Consider the following 18,901-nt stretch of genomic DNA (forward strand, 5'->3'; position numbering starts at 1 on the left):
GTTTGCTTGTTGTAAAATATGGTTGTTTACAGAAAGAATTAACTTAAGCTCCATTTCCAATCTGGCTGTGATAATTGAAACAAATCCTGCTGGCAGACACAATTATAAATAAACTTCTAAGAATAATTAGAAGTGTAATTAACAGAAGACTGAGTTATTATCACTTTCTCCTCCGTATCATAATTCTGCATAAAAACATGAGAAATGGCTCTCATTAAAATCTCACAGCAGGGAAATCCACAGAAGGGAGTGAGACATTAAAACAAAGCATTCAAGATGTGCAAATACTGTGATTAATTAATTAAACAGACACCAGCTCCAAGGAAAAGCCTGAAAGCAATTGGGATATTTAAGAAATAGATATATCATAAAGAGTTAACATGTTCAGGCTGGTTTTGATTTGTCTTGTTTTGCTGGTTTTTCTTTTTAAGAGGCAATAGCTCAGAGTGCCTTGTGGATCTATATTTCTGTATTTTGCTGGTATCATTTAGCTCTGTGGAATCCTTCTGAATACCAGGACCTTATTAATCAGTAAAGTTTTCAAAATACCAATCAATGGAGTGACTATTTTGGAAGGACTTAAAAGAGCCTGGCAGAGGATTGCTGATGGAGATTTTTCCCCCACTAGCTAAGGGGCATTCTCTGTTACTTGAGAGACTTTCTGAGCTGTTCCCAGTGACTTTCACCAGAAAGATGCTTACAAAGACACCTCTACTAGTGGCAAAAAGAAAACCAAACTGGCTTCTGCATCTTTTGTGAAACAAAGAATGAACAGGCATTTGAGAGGTTTTACCAGTCAGAAAACTGGTATTCTGGAGATCAGCTGTATTCAGAATAGAAACGCCAGCAGTTACTTAAATCTGGCTTCTGTCAAATTCCTCAAGGTGCATTTATTCAAATACTATGCACTATCATGACAACACCGATACTGTATATTTTGGAGAGTTGAATATAATTTAGGACTATTTCTGCTGCTATGCAATATTAATTCCAGCACCATCCTGTGTAGTAATTAAGAGGTTTAGGTGTGAATCTTATAAATATTCAGGTTATGTTACTTTTCTTAATGCTTGGAAGTTAACCCAGGAAAGGAAATCTCCACCTCTTTTACTAAAGGGGAAAAAAAGAATAAACCCAAATAAACAATAAAAGAGAGAAGAAAGGGGAAAAAAGAAGGAAAAAAAAAAGAGGGGAGAGAGAAATTTTTGTTCTAGGGTATTAAATAGTAGTGTCATGTAATACACACCCAAGAGCTTAACAGAACTGTAGTAGGACTAATTTAGCCCATGTCTGTCTAATCCCTCATTAGCATACTCTTATTTTTTTGCCCAGTGGGTATACTGCCTGTTGAGAAATAATGTGAATATTTATTCAGCAGTAATAACTATTGCTGCTTGGGAGCTTTTTTTGCCACGTGTGAACACACTTATCTAGAAAAGAATTTCAGGCATATGATCACCCGTGGGATTCAGTGAATTCATGCATTGCATGTCCTATCCTACTACATGGCTGTACAACAAGATTACTGTTTTTCTAATGAGATTCCACTTTGCACACGGGCACTGCAAACACATCATTGCCTCTCAGAAAATAGTACTTGTCTTCTGGAGTGGCAATGTAAGCACAGAACTAGTCCATTTCAGCAGCATTAGAGGGGCAAGTCTGCCTCTATTTGGTGCAACAGGCTAAGCAGTTTCTGTCTGAGACTGGAGGAATCTCCTAAGAACACAGCTCAGTCATCTTCCCACAAATATAAGGAAGTATTTTTCTACCTATTGCAGAGGACTAGGATAAAACTCTCTATTTTGATATCTAACTTGTGTTTCCAATATCAATGACTTCCCCCCAAAAATACAACTGCCACTGTATATTGCATATACAGAATGTAAGTCTAGGACAAGATATCAATTTTTAAATGGGTTGAAATTCATTTGTATTTCTTTTGCATCCTAAGAAGTTTATTTCAAAACAGGTTTTCTTTTTCTAAAGAAAAAAAGATGCTTAGTGTATATATTTTCTGCAGTGGAAGTGGCTGTGCTACTAGCCAGGTAGTCATATTTTTGTGCATACATTTTTGATACAGCTGTATTGAAATGCTATTTTTAGTGCTAGCATGATGTAAGGAAGCAGTGTTATATTGCTGGTACATAACAAATGTAAACTGAAGCTAACTCTTCAATGAACAAAAAATTAGTACTGCAATCAATTGTACTGGCTACACCGATGTAAATTAAGGGTAACTTCATTGAAATCAGTGAATGTAAGAGGTTTCCTTTTCCATAAATGAAATACAAGTCAGATCCACTAATATTTGTTTCAGACCAACTTGTGGAAGTATGAACAAACCCAACAATTATCACACACAAGCTGTAACCTTTAATTATTCTTTAGTCAGCTGGCAGTTAAGTTGTAATAAAGCAGCATTTATTTAGAAAGAAAGAGAATAACAAATCTTAAATGTTTTTCATTTTACTGACTTTACTTACCATTTACTTACCATGTGCTCTTTTCTTAGTGTTGCAAGCTTTTGACAACTATGGTATCCTCGTATGATTTGCGTTGATGGAATCCAGGAAAAAAAAAGAGACCAGTTGCCATATAGGATATAGAAAATAATTATTACAATAACATTATATTTAAAATATGTTAAAGATAGAGGTTAAGGATGCTAAATATTCTGCAGATAGATGAAACTATGTGTATATCCTCTGTCATGCTTTGGATATTTTTTTGAATGAAGGTCTATTTCTTATGGTAAGATTTTTCAATTAATTGCTGATGATCTGGAAATGCACTCACTGAGATTCAGACTCTCCTGCGTGTATTATGGCATTTAAACTAAAAAGGCAAGAAATCAATTCAGTTGTTTGTGCTGTAATTGACTGAATAGCAAATGCGACACAGGATATTGAAAGGTCAAAATGAGGAACATACTCAGAACACTTACTTGCAAATAATTTTCACAAGTTTTTAATCAAAATTTGGTTAATAATTGAATTACAACTTTTATTTCATATGTTAAAGAATTTTCATTATGCAGACACACCTTTGTATTTCTAATTAAATTACCGTACCCTTTACATACAATACCGCATTTAAAAACCTAATTCACTTCTTGAATCACAGGTACTGGAGAAGGTTCAGCTTGCAAGGAAAAAAGTGATGGTCTTTATATTATTAAGCTGTGATTGATGATGAAGGCTAATGTTTTGGGAAGCAAGGTGTTTCATCTGCTTTCAGTGTGTGGGCCATGCTGTGGCAGGCAGCTGGGGCAGCTGGGGAGGAGGTTTCCCGGGTCACTTGATGGCCTCTGCACTGTGCTGCGGGAAGGCACCTGCTGCTGACAGGCACTACAGAAGCTGTCTGAGCACACAAGGAGCAAGGCTGGTCCACCTCTGCTTCCAGCTCTCTGGTCTCCCTGTTCCTGACTTGCAGGGAGATTCCCAAGAGATTTTTCTGCTTCAAATTCTTAAATGTCTGACAGACTGTGCCCCCATCTTCCAAGTTGCCAAGGGCCTTTGCTTTGCTTCAGGTTAGAGGAGAGCAATTGCCCAGCACAGTAAGGAGCCCATCCACCCTGGCTGCCCTCTGTCCCTGCAGCACAGGCATTCACTCATCCAGAGAAAGGCCCTGTTTCCCTGGCCTCGGCCACCACTTCGTGCTTGCTGCAGCACCCACTTGCTTTCTTCAAATGCCATTTTTCCACTTGGCCCTTACCTACACTCTGGACTAGAACATATTGACAGAAGTGTCTTTTTTCTTCCTGTTTGTCTCCCTGGGGACTTTCTCACACTATCAGGTGCTGGCAATACAGTCTAAGATCAGAAATGGGCTTTTGCCCAACCTGGTGCCATGGCTTGTTTCATGTCCCCATTATTTTGGTACCCAAGGTCCTGTAGTAGGGGGCACCATGGAAGGTGCTGCCAGGTTTTGATGGGACATCAGCAATACCATTCCCTCAGGGAATGAGGGTTGACTGGGTCCTAGCTTGCTCTGGTCCTTCAGCTCACAGGACATCCATTTTCTCAAAGAGGATAATGCTACTATTGAAAGGATATAAAAGTGGAAAGAGAAAAGATACATAGAAAATGGAATAGGAATAGAACATATGCATTAGCCAGCCTTTTCAATGAGTAATAAAAGGCATTTATATGAGATTAAATTCAAGTCTTGTGTAAGTGAAAGAGAGATACTGTACTTGCTTTCTGTAAGAAACTGAATTTTATCTAAGCAGCTTTGTATTTGCTAAAAAAAAAGGTAAAAAGTTGCCCAAATGTCGACATCTCCAAACCTACCTCACTAATTTTTTTAATAATCTGATAGCTCCTTCTTACACACTAGTTTGCTTTCATTTTGAAATCACCTGTTGTTGACTTGCTTTCGTTCTATGGTTGTTTTGTTTTATTGTTTTGCCCTTCACCTGCCCTTCCCTGAAACTTCTAATGATACTTTCTCCAATACAGAAAACTTCAACACTGTTTGGTATTCTGCCTTGTAAAAATAAAGTACAAAAAAAAGCACATTAAAATATTAATACTTTGTTGTCTCACTTTTTAAAGATTGTACTGTTGGGGATAACAATAGGCATCAGCATGAATGTAAAGGAGTAATAGTGGAAGGATAAAATGACTACAAGTTATCATGCTGAAAGAAATCTTTCTTTACTATGTGTTTGGTGAAATACATTCATATCAACTTAATCATTTCTTTGCAAGAATTTGTGAAATCTCTCCACCTCTCTTTGTTCCCTTGGTCTAAATGGTCCCATATTTCTCTGGGTGTTGTACTTGGGGGATTAGGAATTCCCAGTATATGCTCATATCAATAAACATGTTGGATGAACTGAATATGTTCTGTAATCTGCTTCATACAGCAGGTCTGCTAACAGGATCTAATGATACTTCCTGAGCTTTGAATATATGTGAAGCATCTGGCTTTGCTAAGAAAATGAGGCTAAACTGTAGATCTTTCTTTATAAAGCATGAAAGCAGAGTGTGGTGCAGCTAAGCTACTGTCAGAAATGTTACTCTCTTCCTTAAGATAACTGTTCTCCTTTTCACAAACACCTGGTGTTTGCCACTTAGCTAGGTCTTACTAGATAGAGGTTGGATTTTTTCAAGGGGAGAATTAGATAATTATGCTGTGTGACTGCAAGCTAAGGCAGTTCTCATGGCCTTGCCCTTTAACTTATCCTATCACTATAACAGAATAAGGAGCTGATCTAGCTCAGATCTTTGACAGTAATCATGCATGAGCAGTTTGGCCAAGATCTAGTGTTGCACTTACTGCCAGGTCACAGGGAGAGAAATCTTGAGGTCTTTTCATTTCTTAAATCTTACCTGTGGAACCTGTTCAGCTTAGTCAGTGCTGAACAAATGCCATGATCTGACTAAGGATTTATACACTACAAGAGAAATGTCCTGTTTCAGACACCGTGGTGTTTTGGGGTGTTCTTTCAGACGCTAGAGCCACAGAAGTCAGTGAAAGCCCTCCACAAATTGCAGGGGTCAGGCCCTGTTCAGGGTCCATCCCCTTGGCATCAATCCTCTGCGTTGATCCTACTGGGCCATCAGTTGAGGTACTGTAGGAGAAACCCATTTGAGCCAGCTCCAGTTACTCAGTTACCCCATCTCTTTTGTGGACCAAAACTAAATGGCCTCTTTGCTGCTTCACTCTTCCATGGAACTTAAATGTATCAGTTAAAGCAATTATAAGGTTTTGTCAGAGAGATCCATTTTTCAGTCTCAAAAAAAAGTGTCAAAGATACCTAGGAAATTCCTCTGCATGGTGGTTCTGGTTTAGAATGCACCCTTTCAGCCAGAAAAGTGTCTGCTCTGTCTGAAGTTCAACATGATAAAGAGCTCAGGAATGAGCAATAGTTACTGTTATGGCAGGGACTGAGCTTAAGTGGCCACATGTTCAACTAGAAACTCACAAATGACATGAAACTGTGTCAGGTGAGGTTTAGATTGAATATTTGGAAGGAGTCCTTAACCCAGAGGGTGGTTGGGCACTGGAACAGGCTTCCCAGAAAAGTGGTCACAGCCTGACAGAATTCAAGAAACATTTGAACAAGGTTCTCAGGCACATGGTGGGATTCTTGGGCATGTCCTGTGCATGGCCAGGAGCTGGAGTTGCATGATCCCTGTGGGTCCCTTCCTATTCAGGATATTCTATATTTCTGTGATAACTGTGTGACTTGTCATTTTAACATCTTGAAGATGATATTTGCTTTCCAGAAGGCGGCTGCACCACCCTGATTCACCTACCTGTCGACATAGCGGGTTGGGTTTCCCGTGGCTACCAGCCCCACTGGCCCAGGCACCCCAAGCAGGGTGGCAGAGGGGTGTTGCTGTCAGTGTGAAGTGGGGCTGCTCTCCCAAGTCCTGCCAGTGCAGTGCAGGCTGGAGGAGCATCCCACCCCTTCTCCCTGCTGCACTACTGGGGGCTTCTTCCTTTTTTTTGCAAAGCTTCTCTGCAGGGCAGCTAAGGACATCCGGGTAGGGTGACTGATCCTGGGAGGAGGAGAGAGGCAGGGAGACCATCCCCTCTCTCTGCTGCTGCTGCTGAAGCTGCGCTGGAACCGGAGCCTTCGATGTGGCTCCCCAGAGTTAGTTGCTCAGCAACCAGAATCAATTAATATGCTTTGCAGAAAGTGCAGGGGAAGCCCGAGCTGCTGTCAGCAAGCAGGCAGGAGGCTGAGGGTGACTCAGGATCCCACTCCTGCCTGACACCCATTTGGTCCCACCCCATCTTCTCCAAACACCCCGTTAGCCACCGTTCATTCCCCCTTTCTCCTTCCCTATGGTACTTAATGCGTGTGTCCCCAAATTCTTCAGGCAAAGTACCTCGTTGCTCAAGAAGCCTCCTGCTTCAAGGGTTTTGCTTTTAGATCTGATTTGTATTTTTGGGTTATTTGTCAGACCTTCTCCAACATTTTTCTGGAAATTCTAATATTCTTGTTCTTTGGGAAAGGAAAGGGAGAGCTGGTGTTTTTGTCACATGGTTTTAAAGATGCCTTAGGATGAAAAGGGTTGCTTGGTAGTACACAGTTGAGCAGCAGTAATGAAAATGCATCATGTGTAAATAGGGAAAGTTTTTGCCTCTTCCTATGTTACAAATGATCAGCACTGCATATATGAGACCAAAGTCTCATATATGATTGTTGTGAAACACCTAGATAATAGAGTAAATGAGGGGGTGTTGTGGGATTTTTATATCTTCTCCTTTTCAGTATAGTAATTTCAGGGCTTTGGTAAGGTATTATTTTCTTTTTTTCTTTCTTTCTTTGATTTTCTTTGGAGTCCCTCTGATGACACCGTGAATCTGGGAATGAAGAACTTCTTAGAGCTGATTGGAAATGGCATTGCGGAGCTGAAACTTAACTGGAGGAAATATATCTCCTGAAGAAGAAAATATAATGCACTGTAAGGATCTGTCTTCTGGTGAAAAATTCAAGCCTAGAGAAAACTTGTCCGCTTTGTTAGGAAGAATGGGTTGGACAATTTTCTTCAATTCCAAAGGATATCTGAATGCCATGCTGAGCTTAATCTCTGCAGCATGCTCTGTGCTTCTCATCTCTTCCTGATGCACTGCATGGTAAGGCCTTTTTCCTTCCTTTTAATAATAACCATCTTTCTGATATGGTGAGAGGTATAAAATAATATCAATAGTGAAATGAATATTGAAAAAATGTAGAAAGGTAACAAAGAATGTTTGTTTGCATGGTTGTTTTCAGGAGCAAGTGTCCTGATTACTGCAGCAGCTTTGTAAGATAATTTCTGCCTTTCTCCCTCGCTTTGTGACTCCGTGTGTGTGTGTGTGTGTGTGTGTGTTGTGCACACCTGTGCTGTCTTTTGCATTTGGACTGGAACATCTGCAGCTGGAACATCTGCAGAAATATGTATTGTACATATTTCCATGCTAAAGAGGATGTTTAGGAACTCGCTTTGACATTTCTCTCTCTTTTTCCCTCCCTCCCTCCATTCCCCTCCTCCTGCCTCCTCTTTCTCTTGCTCTGTCTGTTTCTCTGGGGTCATAGTTCTATACCTTCCCTGCACCTCAGTTGTGCACTGACCACTAGAAGGCAAAAATGGGAGGTAAAAGAAATCCTATGTCAATGCAAGAATGGTCCTGAATTATATTATTTTAGTAAATGAAAGCTGCAGAAAGGTTTTGAATGTCTGCAATACTGGCAGGTACAAAAGATCTATTTTATTTTGTTTCCATGGGAAACACCTATCAAGTGCAGACTTGGATGCTGTGTTTTAGAAACAGTGGGAGACAGATTCTCTTACACATCAGAAAGCCGAAAATGACCACAGTGAATTATTATCCAGGTCATAAAATAAACAAATCCAGTATGGGATGTTCTTATATGAAGTAATTTTTGCTATGTATTAGAGGAGTATTGAGAATTATTAGAAATATCTTCAGTGGGCATTGCAAGATACTTTTTGTTAACAGCTGTAATGTGGTTTCATCTTCCTGGGTGAAAGGTGCTAGGGGAGTGCAAGGAGATGTTATTAACTACCTGAATTACAAATGCATGGGTCATTGTCAAGAAATTGTCAAGCAGATCAGGAATTGTACAATGAATGTACTGAGTTGGAAGAACAGGTTTCTTTTCCAGGAAGGCTGGATTATTTGGGTCTCTGCTTCAGAAATTAGGGTAGAACTAAAAGGTTTTTGGCAATGTGAAACATATGTATTTTCTTACACATCCTGGTGGATCACTGAGTTTGGAAGAGGAAAAGTTGAGTGGTTCTTGAGTAAACTGTGGTAAGGACCTGCCTCCACTCTGAGGGGAACCCCTTGGAAATCTGACTGCTTTTGATGGAGCTGGAAAAAGATCAGGAGCAGGTTTGTGTGGCAGCTCTCATGGGCTGTGCAGCCGGGTATGGAGATGACAGGCTCCTGGCAGCAGGTTTTCAGGGTGGGAAGGATGAATAAAGTCAAAGCACAAAAGCCAGGCCACAGCAGGACTCATGAACAAGAATCAGAGCTTAAATACTATTCAAAAGATGTAATTTTGTGGTAGTTCCCAATAAATTTCCTTCTTGTATGATGAAGGATTCCATAAGGCTGTTTTTAAAGAGAAAATAGTAATGCAACTTCTTCAAATCACTGCAGCAGGTGGAAGCACAGATGAAAAAACACATTGTAGTGTGAAAATATTTCAGTAGGGTACAGAGGAATCAGCGTTGATTTTAGGAATAAAGGTTCAAAACACACATATCTGAGCATTGAAGCAGAATTTTTGTGTATTTTACTATGGAAAATGTGTGACTAGTGTAAGAACCAATAAGCAAAACTGAGGAAGGACAACACAACCCATGAATGTCATCTTCACTGCCAGAAAGAACCTCTTACTTGTGGAAGCCATCCCCTCAACTCTCTATGTGAACAAGGACTGCATCCTGAATTCAAGTTGCCCATTGCAAACCTCACATCAGCAGCTCTATGTCAATCAGTGGGACAACTTGCATGAATGTTATTGTTTAACCCCAGTTAACCCCAGTTTAACCCCAGTGTTTACACTGCAGGGCTGATTGCTCACCCTCCCCTGGTGGGATGGGAGAGAGAACCAGAGAAGTAAAAGTGGGAGAACTCATGGGTGAGACAAAGACTGTTTAATGGGTAATGCAAAAGCCACATGCACTCAAGGAAAGCAAAGCAAGGAATTCATTCACCACTTGCCATGGGCAGGCAGGTGTTCACCCATCTCTGGGGAAGCCAGGCTCCATTCTGTGTAAAGGTTACTTGGGAAGAAAATGCCATAATTCTGAATAGTCCTTCTCCCCTTTTCCTTTGTCTTTCCCCTGTTTTATATGCTGTTTTACATGTTTTATATGACACCATATAGTACAGAATATCCCATATAGTACAGAATGACCCCTTCTGTTGGGGTCAGCTGTCCCAATTGTGACCCCCCCCAATTCCTTGTGCACCCCCAGCCCACTCTCTGGTGGGGTGGGATGAGAGGCACCAAATGCCTTTGCACTGTGGAAGCTCTGCTCAGCAAGAGCTAAAACATCTCTGTATTGTAAATACTGTTTCTAGCACCAAACATAGCCTCAAACTAATTACTAGAAAGAAAATGAACTCTATCCCAGCTAAACCCAGCACATTCTCTATCCCTTATTCTATACCAATTGCATCATACTCAGGTCCCACACTATCCAATACATCCTCATTAATCAACCCCCCTTCCCATATTTACACATAACATGCAGATAACATTCCCTTAGTCTATGGACCACCCTTGTAAAATGTCTAGAAATGTTCACAAAATGTCCATTGTGTTCATTTATTCCATGACTTTGGGCTCCACCTCTTACAGTGGTCACTCAGAACGGGAGAGGTCAAAACTAGCACAGTGAGTAAGAACTACTCATGTGAATAAATTCTGAAAGATTTTATAAGATCAGGCTCTTTGATTGTCATGGCAACAAATTTATTAGGCTTCATGCATAACTTGGATTTCCCTTCTAAAGAAAATATTTTTTCTTTTTACCTATGCGAATCTTTTACTTTGTAATTAGAGAAAGAAAAATAGGTTAATTGCATTCTTAAAGATCACGGACCTGTACAGATACATTGTTAGTGAAAAATTATCAGAGTATGCAAAAATTTACCTTTATTAGTGGCCTCCGAATTGAACAAGTGTATTCTTATTGGAATTATTCATTGCCTTATTATTTTTCTGACAGTATTAACATTGCTACTAGGTATTTTCAATTTTTCCAGGAACCCATCCTTGATTCATTTGAAACATCACTGATCTTACAAAATACTCACTATTATTAGGTTTAAGGATACTTACCCAGCATTTTACTGCATTAAATATGTTCATTTTTTAGTTAATACGTGATGTTGAGCTCTTTAGTTGATCCAGGAACATTTGTCTTTATGGTAGAAACAAAATATGAAGTCATAATTTTAGTAAACTTCCTAAAGAATATAGATATATATTGAAATAGGAAAGATAAAATCATCTGGATTTTATTTCTCTGTGCAATTTTGCATGCTTATAAATGTCTGTATTATTAAGATATATATTACATAACAAGCAATATTTAATTAACTGTCATTTGTAAAGAACAGTTCCTTTTTGCATAGGATTTTTTTTCCATGAGGTTATGCATTGTGGTAGAAAGAAGAATATTTAAAAAAAAGCAAGCATAACACCTTAATGTGTATCCAGTACACTAATGCAGTAATAGGTTCATTTGTTTATTTTATCCCTACAATATACATAGTGAAAATAGTGGATTCTTTTCTAAAGAGTGTGTTATTTTGAGAGAGAAGGGTTTGCATCATACAGGGTGTTCATTGTCTTCAGCATACGTTTCTGTCAAAGATTTGCTGCGACTTAAGACTCTTTAGTGACATTTTAAATAATTTAAAAACTTGCACAACAGCTGCATTTGGCTTTCCCCATCAATTCTAAAGCAAGGAAAATTAGTAATTTCATTTTCTTTTAAGATTCTAGTCAATAAAGGTTTAATGCTGGGAACACCTGCATTTCATTTCAGTCCTTTGAATGGTTTCTTTAGATAAACAACGTGAATTAAAGCTTGAACCATCTGCATTGTCAGGGAAGTTATACTGAGCAGTGGAAATGTTTTCCACACCTACAGCAACTATTTCTAGTCAAGAAAAATGTGGCACATATGCAGTTCCTGTACTCAGAATGCCTTGAGCTCTCTTGATTCACGATCCAGCAAAAACCTGATTTTTGAGAGGCCTGCAAAAAATCCAAAACAAAGCTCAAACGAATCTTAAAGTTTTGGTTTTTAAGTGTAAATGTCCATAGAAAGAATATTTCTTGGTGAAGTAATTTCTATAGATCATATATGAATGATATAGATTCATAAACCAGGATAAAATATTGAAATGTTTTTAAAAAATGAAAAGTTCTAAAAATCAATATGTTTGAAAATACTTTAATTTTAATCAGACCTCCATTTGTTACAATAAATTCTACAGTTATCTGTTTATCTGTTTTTCTCAGTGAAATTTTACAACTTTTTTTTTTTTAACAGAGAAGTGTTTTGTTGTGATTTTTTTCACTAGGTCTTTTATAGCTGTCCCAATATTTGTTGGCTCTCACAAGTCAGTTCTTTAACCAGAAGCTTTCTGAAGGGTCATCTTTAGCACTACATATTGCATAGCCGCATGTTACTGAAACTCAGCCGCAGTTCTCACCAGGTCTATGGTAGAACAGAATCTCTGATGGTGATTCCCTCCTTTAATTCTTCTTGTGTCTTCAACAAAAAGCAGGCCTCTATTTTTCTGAGTTTTACAGATACCAGAAGTAGTACTTTTTACTACAAAAACCTTCAAGAGGCCTTCAAAAGGCATGCAGGCAAGGAGTAGAATTAATCGAGTATTAATATCCTTATTAAATAGATAAGGAACTGAGGAACAAAGAAACTGCCCAAAGCTATACTGGCAAGGGAAGAGTTCGGAATTGAACCCAAATGTCCTTATTCTCAGTTCATCACTGTCCCTGCAAGGTTGCTCTTCATTTTGTTCATTTTTTTGCTTAATGACTTGCATTTGGACTTTTAAGTTAATACTAGCTGAAGTATCAAATGTGAAAGGGAATTACTGATGCGTACTTCCTTTCCAATCTGACACAGTTGTCCTAAAAATTCTTTTTTCTCTCCTGAGCCATTCTGTTTGAATGTAACCATTAATTATGTAATTGCTTTTCTTCACAGGGGAAGTAGATCCTATATTAAACAGAAAATAACTAAATAGAAACATCCTAAACATGCCATACAGGTTCTGGGGGACATACATATGTACCTGGTTATGCTGTCAGTGTTTAGGGACAGCTGTGGGGCTATGTAATGGTTTTGAAGGCTCTTGGTAAATTAATCAAATTTTAGCCCAGAAAAGAAATCCAGTTAAAACATAAAAAGACCTATGATTTGCTATCTAGGATTCACACATGTCATTATGAATCCAGCACTTGTGGGGAAAAGAGGTGAACGAGAGAATATAAGACCTAACAGGGATTCTTATTAACCCTGGTATGCCTCCTCTGTCCAAGGTAATCTTTCAGTTTTGTATCCTCTTTATGAAAAAGGAAAAGATGGTTTGTATGGAAAGTACTTAGCTGCTAAAATTACTTTTCAAGTTGGGGGAAAAAAATATGACTTTTTCATCTTAATACAAAGTCAGAAAAATTTTGTACGTCAGGAAGGAAAAATAGCTTTTGCAAATGTGCCAGAGTTTTGGAATCAGTACCTAATTCCAGCAGAATATCCCAGAAGCTTAAGTGGTATCTGCCTTACCTTGTGCAGCTCCAGATGTTCCATGACTCTGGATGCTGACAAGTACAATACTTACCCAATTATTCAACAACCTATTAATAGAGAAGAATATGAAAGTCTGATTAAAAACAATACTTTACTGGAAATCTCATCTCACTTTGGTTTTATTTCTGAGAAGTGTTAAGAAGAGAACTTAGAATGGACCCTACTGCACCAAGTATGCTCTTTTATTTTTTCTGACATTTTTTTATTTTTACTGGCTTATAATGGAAAAATGTTAGAAAGGAATGCTTTTGTCAATACGTACTCCATTATAGTAAGGATTTACACAAATTGCTTCAAAATAATGTTCTCCAGTGCACAGAGCTCAGGGCAGCCAGAAGGATCACCTGCAATCTAATTTCATCCACAGTGATGGTGCAGAGGGTCATCCCCAGCCTACCTCAACCTTCCATACTAAACTAGACCTAATGTTATCTGTAAATATCATAAAAGAAGTTCTGAAAGTCTTTTCTAGCTAAGCTGGCAATTTTTTCCCTGGAACCTTGGGTATTAGAGTACATTAAGATGTTTAAGTTCAAACACATACTGGTGCTTAAGAACTTAATGTATCACATGGCCTCTACTTATTTTTAAAATCAGAGGGAGTAAGGGATCCAAATACCTTTGAGGATCTGACCATGAGATTTATAATATATGCCTATTTTCTACAACATTAAGAGTCAGGAAAGTAAATCTAATTATTGGAGTTGAGTAATTACCTAACTTTGACAGGTAAAGTGGTTTTTATTCAGCTAAGAAATATTGGAGAACAACTTAAGCCCATCAACATAAATAATGAAAAATAAATAATGAATTTCATTCACTGTAAGAGCTCCAGAGAATATTAATGCGGTCCATATTCTTAACTTCTGAAAATTTGAGATTAATCATTTTATGCATATGTCTTTAGATACTGAAAAGCAACACTTTCTCCCCCATGTGAAACAGTGATACATTTGATGAAAAAAATTAGGACTTTATTTTGACACATCCCAAAACCTAGCAATACTGTCTGCAAAGTGAGATATTACTGAACTACTAAGAATGCAAGAAACTTTCCTTTAAGGAAGACAAGCCTAATGTTTGAAAACAAAACCATGTAACTTTTTGAATGGGAAAGCTGATGACAAGCCTGTCTAAGAGCTGTGTGTTGGAATTCCTTTCCGTAGCTTGCATCTAAACAAAACACTGGGTAAAAGAGAGTTTGTCGAGGTTTTCACAGTAAATGTAACTCTTCACTGAATACAGAAGCACTACAAAATACTTAGCAGGAGAAGGTAGGATTTCAGAAGGGCTTTTAAAGCATTCTTGAAAGTGGCTCTTAATGGATGAACACAATGGGCCTTAGGATAGTATTGTTTCTGTGCTGCTGAACACAGTACTTGTCCTCTATATGTATTAAGAAAAGCTAGAAAACAAACCTTTCCTATAAGGAAGAGTTTCAGTGATGTCATATCCATTTGGTTTGGGTTCCTGTGGCCTCATTCCATAGCAAATGCTTTATGTTGCACCAAAATGCTTTGAAGCCTGGCACAGCTGGATGTGTTCTGAAAACACTGCTGTGGAAATGTATGACAATCTACATTCTACCTGCTCCTCTGGAGAAATTTTGAAGTATTACTGGGTCAGCATAAGGGTAATGACATCTTTGACATTACTTCATGTAATGCTCAGCATGTTTTAATATGTCGTATCACTGGGAACACCCTGACTGTGTAATGTGATGTACCTCACTGCATGGTTTTAATATCACAAGTGCTTTAGAGGGGGTTGAAGAAGGGCTTGTCGATTATTTCTGTTCCTAACTGTTACCCCACAAATTCTGCATCTCTTCATGTGCTTTCAAAAGGAATTTTAAGGGATCACTGTTCTCTTTCAGTCTAGTTGTTGTCTCCACCCTGAAAACCACACAATGGACGTTTAATGCCAAAGGGTCCAGAGTATCTGCTCCATTCCTCACTGAATTTCAGTCAGCTAGTAAAAGACCACAAATCACATCTGCAATGTCTCAAAAGAGGAGAGAGATCAAAAGCATCACTAAAAAAACCCAAAAAACCATAAGCAGACCATGTGTAATGGTACAGAGAGAATCCTACAATGCTTTTGCTGAATCTATCTCCAAATTAATTTGTGACCGCTCATCTGGCTTTCAGTAGATATTCTGAGTATATGAAGAAGGCACACCAAATTGGCACCACAGGGATTTCAATATCAGGAACACTAATGTTCCCTATCTCACAAACTTTTCCTACCTTTTGCTGCAGCCTCACGTGGAGGTGCATTGTCTCCCTGCAGAAGTCAAGTTGTGTGTGAAGAGAGAAACAACCTTTCCGAGTCCCTCCAGGTTAAGCATATGAATAGCACAGTGTGAATATGATGTAGACAGACAGGATCAATAAGCAATTTCCTTCATAAAACAGAGACCTTCAGTTAAAATCAGCTAAAAATTTTTACCAAGTTACAGCACATGAATTACTGTATGTCTAAAGAATTTGGTGTCCTGTCCTCCTTGCCCACATCTCTATCAGATGCCTGTATGGATTCATCTTCCCTTGATCCTTTTTGTGTCTATCCCAGTCCATGTGGACACACGTCTAAACCCCACGACAGTGCATCTGGGTACATCCATGCATTGCATGTGGATATAAACCAAAATTCTCACCCCCTCAGTGCATACATGCACATGTCCCTCCTGTGAGGGGACACACCTGTGGGATCACACCCTCTCCTGCCTCACCAGGGACCTGATCTCCCAGTCCCCTGTGGCTTACAGACAGCTCCTCAGCCCTCAGTAACACTGCTAAGACCAGACCTCTCAGCTGCATAAGTGATGTGTGCACAGGTCTCTCAGGAAATTAAAAGAACCCAGCCAGCATGGCCTTATGGGCCACTTTGTCTCTAGGTCTATGAGGCATGTCAGTAAGATCTTGTGGGCCGTATCCATCACAGATCCTCCCTGCTCCTCAATGCAAAGCCCAAGCTCTGTGCTCAGAATTCAGTTTTCACTCATATGATGACTACTACTTTTATGAAACAATCCCACTGAGATGAGCTGAGATGATTTGGGTAGCTGTTTGGGTAGGGAAATTGCAACCAGGTAGGATATTTCCACTTCAGCTGCTTGGTTTGCTTTACGATTTGGGCATGAAACACAGCACTTTGCACATGAACGCGCCCATGTCCTCAGTGCCAGGGTGAGAGATACCATCCTGCTTGTGATTGTCACAGCTGGTGTGAACTGAACAGGAGCCAGGATAGAGCACTTAAGAAAGTCCCCACAGCCCCAGTCCCCCACAAACACAAGAGGTTGGGCCAAAGCTGCTATCTGCTTCACACCTCTTTTTCTCCTGGTCTGGAGGTATGACGTCCCATCCTCTTTGCTTTTACAAGGTGTAAAGATGCTGATCCTCCTGGAAATCAGGTTACAATCACAGTGGGAGACAGCTTCCAGATCTGTTTGTCAGGGCTACTGAACCTTGCTTGTGCATCCCAAGGTGAGGATTAATCTGTTAATGTTTGTGAAAAGCTATGTAAATGATCTGTACCATGCTGACAGGTCAAGTACTGCATTGCTCACTGGCTGCTCTTCCTGACAGCTTAAGATACATGCCAAACAATGCCTGCCCTGTCAGACCGTGTTCACTGATGTAGTTTGACTGGCTTAACCCTCTCAGGATTTGGACTTACTACTTCTAGCCTACTGATTGGGTGATAAAGCACAAATATGCAAAGCTGGTGCTTTTCACATAACCTAGAATCCAACACAGATGTTGATTTATGCTTGTACAGACCATGGACTCGAAGAAAACTTCTTGGATCTATTACAGTACATGTGCAGTTCATGTCCTGAAGGACACATGGAAAGCAGTGAAGGCGAGCAGAGCTCTGTGCTGTCCTCGGCTGTGGGCAGAAGGCAGCAGCAGCAGCTGCTTTTGTGAGCCACTGGCAGGATTTGGCCCTGCTGTACCTGCAGGAGCTGCAGAAGCTCTGAATGGCTGCGAGGCTTGGCACAAGCTCATCCGAGAAAGTGAATCCTACCAAGAGTAGGATGCACTTGAAATTTGGGAACCTTTTTGTCCTGTGCTTATCACATAGATTGCAGCTAATATCAGTTACTGAGATCAGGGTCTGACAGGGGTAGATATTGAAGAAATGATAAGAGAAACAGCCTCTTCTAGAGAATTAAATGCTGAGTGAATGCAACTCCCATAACTAATTCTGCAAGCACAGAATGCCAAAAAGATACTAACTGATTTCACTGTCTGCTTCACTACATACTTGGTCCCAGTTAGCAGAATTACATGTGGATTTTTATGTTGATTTTTGGAATTAATGATTAATACTTTCATTATCTTTAAAGCCTTTTGCGGAGAGGATCACTTGCCACTGATCTTTACTGATGTTTCTCTGGGTGTATCTGTGCTTTTCCTTAACTACTTCAGCTAGAAAGCCATGCTGCAGCATGGTGCAGGGGCTGTTCTCTGTATAAGCTGTTACTAAACAAGAGTAGGACTGACAAGAGAATGGGACTTCCTGTGAATCTTCATTGTTGCATGGTCTTCTTCTTTGAGGTTACTGGAGCTGACAACTTACTAGGTGGGTCATTTGCAGGGACTAACACAGGGCTGTAGGGTACATACACTAGCAATTTGGGTGACTAGGTTACAACAAACTACATTTTTTTCTCTCACAGTTGCTCATCTGGACAATTTTTTATTTCAAAGCCTAGTCCAATACCTGCTGGTCATCAGTGAGAATTGTGCCATTGATTTCTTCCACAGCTGGATCACATCATTGGCTGGTTTCATCTTCACCACTCGTACAAGTTGCTGTGGTAGAAAATACGAATATACCTTGGCTTTGCACTTTATGTCTTCACCTGAAAGTTACTTTCCATTCCTTTCCTGTTTCAGATATTTATCTGCCACATATCTGGGGCTTCAGCAAATGTGTCTCTGCACAGTGCCTTTGCACACACGTCTCCACTGGTATGAGAATTACTGCTCCGCAGCTAGGTATCTCCAAGATTTAACATACCTCTTGTTTTGTTTCTCTCAAGCAGCCTGTTTGTCAGCCACAAAACTCCATGAAAATGATCGATAATGAAAGGAACTGATTTCTTCTTTCTCCTTGTAAAATGACAGCACAACTCCATTTTAGGTCTTTGTTTACACTTGCACTAAACAATATGTATAAATGTACCCAGCTGGCATTGATCTAGTTGGATTAAGCAACAGGCAGGGGAAAGAGGGTAGGGCATGAGTTTCAGAGTGCACCTAAAGGGTGTAGCAGGACTGTGGCTGTGGTTTGAGATAGCTGTTCCTCATGGGGTTGCAGGCCTTTTATTTTCTAGGAGACTTCTGCTCCCACCTGGTTAGGTGGGAGTTACCTCAGGCACAGTCCTGTGCACAGCAGTCCTGTAACTGTAGCAGAGAAATAGCTGATGTCAATTATAAGTGACTGCAAGTTGGAAAAGTTGCAACAGGATGAATTTATAAGCATTGTTTGGGAAGCTTTAAATATCTTGTTTACTGTGCTATTAAAAAAAAGCTAAAATTTTAAAGAACAATGAA

The 18,901-nt window shown here is 39.5% G+C and overlaps 1 protein-coding gene across 12 annotated transcripts in view; it reads left to right on the top strand.

Moving 5' to 3' along the window:
• Positions 1–18,901, top strand: part of CUNH14orf132 (chromosome unknown C14orf132 homolog) — a 234,467-nt gene that overhangs the window by 103,602 nt on the left and 111,964 nt on the right. For 8 of the 12 annotated variants that reach the window (XR_001860231.1, XR_001860234.1, XR_001860235.1 and 5 more), the window contains one exon: positions 7,305–7,599. The exons of 3 other annotated variants lie outside the window; for them this stretch is intronic. The gene's annotated coding sequence lies outside the window, so the exon portion shown is untranslated. Of the gene's footprint in view, positions 1–6,105; positions 6,808–7,304; positions 7,600–18,901 lie in introns of those variants that run through there. One more of the 12 variants, XR_001860233.1, reaches the window with a different exon arrangement.

This window comes from Corvus brachyrhynchos, unplaced genomic scaffold (genome assembly GCF_000691975.1).
Source record: "Corvus brachyrhynchos isolate BGI_N302 unplaced genomic scaffold, ASM69197v1 scaffold1, whole genome shotgun sequence".
Lineage (NCBI taxonomy): Eukaryota > Metazoa > Chordata > Aves > Passeriformes > Corvidae > Corvus > Corvus brachyrhynchos.